The following is a 6,000-nucleotide window of genomic DNA, read 5'->3' as shown; positions in this document are numbered from 1 at the left end:
GGTACAATGAGACATAATGGGCTTAATTTAGGTTAGCTATTAGAAAAACTTTCTAACTTTAAGGATAGCTAAGCTCTGGAATAGGCTTCCAAAAGAGGTTGTGGAATCCCTGTCACTGGAGACTTTAAGAACAGATTAGACAAACACCTGTTAGGGATGTTCTAGGTTTACTTGGTCCTGCCTCAGCATGGGGGGAATGGCTGTCTCCAGTCCCTTCCGGACCTACATTTGTATGATTCTGTGAATGTTATAGTTGCACAGTTAAATTGCTAAAACTCAGGAGAATCCAGAGCTTAGGTTGCAAGTACAAACTGTCCCAGACTTGGTCTGCATGGTATACAGAGTAGTCTTGTGTAAAAGATCCAGCGTGTGTTCCTAAGGCCGCAATCCTGTCATGAGCTAAGCACAGGCAGTATGCAGATGGCAAGCAGTGAAGCTCATGGGAGGATCATGGCAGAAAAGACTGTGAGATGCTGTGGTGCGATGTGAGAAGCTGCATGTGACCATATAACTGAGGCCATTGTCATGAGTGGCAGTGGATGGTTAAGGACACCTGCTAACTTCCCACGTTTTGAGTGTCCAGTGGGCAACCCCTCGTTCTGTGAAGTGGTGGTTCTGTATGGAATCGGGCCTGGCTCTCAGAGACTCCTCAGCAAACCTTGCCCACAGAGGATAGCTGTGCCTTGCCTGGGGCTGTCCTCTCCTCCAACAAGGCCTCCCCATCATCCCTTACCAGGGAAGTCATCCCTTGCCCCCATCAAGCGTGAGGGAGCATGCCAGGGGGCAGCAGTGCTGGGCTCTTCCATGGCTCTCTCTCCTCAGGGAGACCACCCTCAGAAGGGAGTGGGGGAGAAGGCCGCACTTCCCAGCTCAGCTATTCAAAATGCAGGACCTGGTAGTAATGGAGGACTTTAACTATCCAGACATCTGTTGGGAAAGTTATACAGCAAAACAAAATTTTCCATAAGTTCTTGGAATGTATCAGGGACAACTTTTTGTTACAGAAAGTGGAGGAAGTAACTGAGTGGGCAGGGGGCGGTGGGGGAAGAGCCAGTTAAGACTTGATTCTCATCAACAGACAGGAATTGCTACTGAATCTGAAGGTGAAAGGTAATTTGGGTGACAAGTATCAGCGGGGTAGCCATGTTAGACTGTATCCATAAAAACAACAAGGAGTCCTGTGGCATCTTAAAGACTAACAGATTTATTTGGGCATAAGCTTTCGTGGTAAAAAACCACTTCTTCTGATGCATTAATTTGGGTGAAAAACTCAGAGAACTGGTAGGTAAGGTCCTATGGGAAGAAAATCTAAGGGAAAAGAGTTCAGAGAGCTGGCAGTCCTCAAGAAGGCCATATTAAAGGTGCAACTGCAATCTTATTAAATGCAAAGGTAAGATAGGGAGAATAGTAAGAGACCAATATAGTTCCATAAGGAGCTCTTTAATGACCTGAAAATCAAATAGGAACCCTACAACTAGTGGAAACGTGGCCAAATTGATAAGGAGGAGTACAAAATAACAGCACAAGTATGTAGGGATAAAATCAGAAAGGCTGAGGCACAAAATGAGTTACATCTGGCAATGGACGTAAAGGGCAATAAGAAGAGGTCCTTTAAATACATTAGGAGCAAGAGAAAGACAAAGGAAAACGTAAGTCCTCTACTTAGCAGGCAAGGAGAGCTAATAATTGATGACATGAATAAAGTTGAAGTACTTAATGCCTATTTTGCTTCAGTCTCCATTAAAAAGGTTAATGATGACCAGATACTCAACACAATTAATATTAACTGGGGGAAGGAATAAGTCAAAATAAGGAAAGAACAGGTTAAAGAATATTTAGATAAATTAGATGTATTCAAGTCAGCAGGGCTTGATGAAATTCATCCTAGGGTACTTTAGAAACTAGCTGAAGCAATCTTGGAGCCCTTAGCAATTATCTTTGAGAAAGTATGTAGGACAGGTGAGGTCCCAGAAGACTGGAGAAGGGCAAATAGTACTTGTCTTTAAAAAGGGGAACAAGGAGGACATCAGAAATAATAGACCAGTCAGCCTAACTTCAATACCTGGAAAGATATTGGAGTAAATTATTAATTGGTTTATAAGCACATGAAGGATAATAGGGTTATAAGGAATAGTCAACATGGATCTATCAAGAAGAAATCACACTGAACTAACTCGGTGTTCTTTTTTTGTTGGATCACTGGCTCAGTGGGTTGGGGGAAGCAATAGACATGATATACATAGATATTAAGGCTTTTGATACAGTTCCGAATGACATTTTCATAAGCAAACTAGGGAAATGTGGTCTAGATGAAATTACTATAAGATGGATGCTAAACTGATTGAAAGACCGTACTCAAGGAACAATTATCAATGGTTTGCTGTTAATTGGGAGGGCATATGTAGTGGGGTCCTGCAGGGTCAGACATGGATCTGGTACTAATCAATATTTTCATTAGTGACTTGGATAATAGAGTAGAGAGTTCGCTTATAAAATTTGCAGATGACACCAAGCTGGGAAGCAAGTATCAGAGCGGTAGCAGTGTTAGTCTGTATCCACAAAAATAACAAGGAATCTGGTGGCACCTTAAAGACTAACAGGTTTATTTGGGCATAAGCTTTCATGGGTAAAAAACCCACTTCATCTGAACTCCATGCATCTGAAGAAGTGTTTTTTTTACCCACAAAAGCTTATTCTCAAATAAATCTGTTCATCTTTAAGGTGCCACCGGACTCCTCATTGTTCAAGATGGGAAGGGTTACAAGCACTTTAGAGGAGCGACAATTTCAAAAAGAGTTGGACAAATTGGAGAGAGTCTAGAGCAACAAAAATGATAAAAAGTTTAGCAAATCTGACCCATGAGGTAAGGTTACAAAAACAGGGCTTGTTTAGTCTTGAGAAAAGATGACTAAGGGGGACCTAATAACAACCTTCCATTATGTTAAGGACTGTTGTAAAGAGGACTGGGCTCAATTGTTCTCCACATCCACTGAAGGTAAGACAAGAAGTAATAGGTTAATCTGCAGCAAGGGAGATTTAGGTTAGATATTAGGGAAAAGTCTCTAACTGTAATGATAGTTACAAGCACTGGACCAGGCTTCCAAGGGAGGTTGTGGAGCCCCCACCACTGGAGGTTTTGAAGCAGAGGTTGGACACACAGTGGTGCTGGAACTGGGGGTGCTGTCGTACCCCTTAGCTTGAAGTAGTAATAACAAACACCAGATAGATGGTTTCCATTATTAGCAACCCCTCTACACTATAAAAATTGTTCCTGAACCCTGTAGGCAAACCCCATCAGGGATGGACTGGGGTTGGGGGTCCTGTCTCAGCACAGGGGCTGGACTAGCTGACCTCTCCAGGCCCCTTCCAGCAATGGTTACCTCCTGGCCAGCATTTGAGTGGTCTGGCCAGTTTTTGAAACTATTATAAAGAACAAAATTGTTACATACATAGATTAACATAATTTGTTGGGGAATAGTCAACATGGTTTTTGTAAGAGAAATCACACCTCACGAAATCTATTAGAATTCTTTGAGGGGGTCAACAAGCATGTGGACAAGGGGATCCATGGATATAGTGCATTTATATTTTCAGAAAGCCTTTGACAAGGTCCGTCACAAAAAGGCTCTTAAGCAAAGTAAGTAGTCATGGGATAGAGAGGGAAGGGCCTCTCATGGATTGGTAACTGGTTAAAGATAGGAAAACAAGGGTAGGAATAAATCATCAATTTTCAGAATGGAGAGAGGAAATAGTGGTGCCCCATGTGTCCTGGGTCCAGTCCTATTCAACGTATTCATAAATGATCTGGAAAACAGGGTAAAGGTGGCAAATTTCAGATGATACAAAACTACTCAAGATAGTTAAGTCCCAGGCATACTGTGAAGAGTACAAAAGAATTTCTCAAAACTGAGTGACTGGGCACAAAATGGCAGCTGAAATTCAAAATGCAAAGTAATGCACATTGAAACATAATCCCAACTATACATATAAAATGATGGGGTCTAAATTAGCTGTTACCACCAAGAAAGAGATCTTGGAGTCATTGGTGGATAGTTCTCTGAAAACATCCACTCATTTGTGAGCGGCAGTCAAAAGTGAACAGAATGTTGGGCATCATTAAGAGAGGGTAGATAATAAGACAGAAAATAGCCTATTGCCTTCTGTATAAATCCATGGTACACCCACATCTTGAATAGTGCGTGCAGATGTAGTAGCCCATCTCAAAAAAGATGTATTGGAATTGAAAATGTTCAGAAAAGGGCAACAAAAATGATAGAGGTATGGAACAGCTGCCATAGGGAGAGATGAATAAAACTGGGACTTTTCAGCTTGGAAAAAGATGAATAAGGGGAGATATGTAGAGTTCTATAAAATCATGACTGGTGTGGAGAAAGTAACAAGGAAGTGTTATTTACTCTCTCATAACACAAGAACTAGGGCCACCAACATGACATTAATAGGCAGCAGGTTTAAAATAAACAAAAGGATGTATTTTTACACACAACACACAGTCAACCTGTGGAACTCCTTGCCAGAGGATGATGTGAATGCCAAGACTATAACAGCGTTCAAAAAAGAACTAGATAAGTTCATGGAGGATAGCTCAATCAATGGCTATTAGCCAGGATGGGCAGGGATGGTGTCCCTAGCCTCTGTTTGCCAGAAGCTGGGAATGGGTGACAGGAAATGAATCACTTGAGGATTACCTGCTCTGTTCATTCCCTCTGGGACACCTGGCATTGGCCACTGTTGGAAGAGAGGTTCGTGGGCTAGATGGACCTTTGGTCTGAACCAGTATGGGCATTCTTATGTTCTTTTTAATGGATTTGCCAGTTGCCAGAAAAATAATTTAATCTGCCATTTTTTTAATGTAAGTCTAAAAGCTTTTCATTATTATCACAATACAGTGGATATTGAATGTTAAAAGTTGTGGCATCCAGCTAAAGATGCTAAGATGTTGCTGCTAAAAATAATAGCTGGAAACAGTAAATACAAATTCATGAAACAGACCCAATAGATTGTCTTTAGGTATGATGTGCCAAAGTGTTCACATTCAGGCACGTAGTGAATATAGCCAATCAATGCAGTTTGAGGAAAAATAATCTCGAGAAACATGGCCAAGGTCAGAAAACCATGTTACTGAGCTGACATCTGTGTTATTGCGCTAGATACCACAAGCGGCTGTCGAAGGGGGGTGCGGGTTGTGGCGACAGCTTGTGGTTGCCCTAGGCTTGTCTGGGGTGGAGTGTGGCTCCGTGTTTTGCAGTTCAAAGTTGATAATCACTGCACCCCAATGGCTATGATTTTACGGGAAGTGTGTGTGTGCGCGTGCGCGCGTCTATCCCTGGTCACGTGCCAGGGGCGCCTCAGCCGCTTCCTGGCACGTGACCCTCCTTTTCCTTCCCTTGTAGCTTCAGGGCCAGGGGCGCTCCGTCCCCCCGCGCGGAAGTGACGTGCGGCTGCTCAGTTGCTGCGCAGCTCTCCGGAGAGGGACGGGAAGGCGCTGCCGGGACACACAGCAGCAGGAGGCGCAGGCCCCAGCCGCCGCTCTAGCTCCTGCCCCCTCCGACTGCGAGGCTCCGCCCCTTCCCCCGGCCGCAGCAGACACCGAGCGACAGAGCTAGAGCCGGGGCCGCCACCACGAAGCGCCGCAGCCTGGTGAGTGCAGGAGTGCGGATGGCGCCGGCTTCCGGACCCCTCCCGCCCCCGGTGCAGAATGGGGCCGGAGCCGCGGCCTGCCGCTGGGCTGGGAGGCGCGAGGCGCGCAGCCTGGGGGGCCCCGGCGGGGCCGATGTCCAGGAAGGGAGGGGGTAGGCTCCGGCTCGGGTTTGTTTACCTCCGCGCGCCCGGGTGCGCGCCTCCCCCCCCGCCGCCGGGCTGTGGCCGGCCCCTGCGCTGCCCTCCCTCCTGCTGGCGGGGCGCGGGACTCCGGCCCGCGTGCGGCGGTGGCCTCCTCCAGCGCCCACTGCCGAGCTCTGGAGGCCGGGCGCGCTGCCTTAG

The 6,000-nt window shown here is 45.7% G+C and overlaps 1 protein-coding gene across 2 annotated transcripts in view; it reads left to right on the top strand.

Annotated features, from left to right (window-relative positions):
• Nucleotides 1-5,398: 5,398 nt before the first annotated feature.
• Nucleotides 5,399-6,000, top strand: part of FAM168B (family with sequence similarity 168 member B) — a 38,550-nt gene continuing 37,948 nt past the window's right edge. The window contains exon 1 of one of the 2 annotated variants that reach the window (XM_032764801.2): nucleotides 5,399-5,658. The gene's annotated coding sequence lies outside the window, so the exon portion shown is untranslated. The remainder of the gene's footprint in view (nucleotides 5,659-6,000) is intronic. The other variant, XM_032764802.2, reaches the window with a different exon arrangement.

Source organism: Chelonoidis abingdonii, chromosome 8, assembly GCF_003597395.2.
Source record: "Chelonoidis abingdonii isolate Lonesome George chromosome 8, CheloAbing_2.0, whole genome shotgun sequence".
Lineage (NCBI taxonomy): Eukaryota > Metazoa > Chordata > Testudines > Testudinidae > Chelonoidis > Chelonoidis abingdonii.
This window is presented reverse-complemented; position numbering and strand designations above follow the sequence as displayed.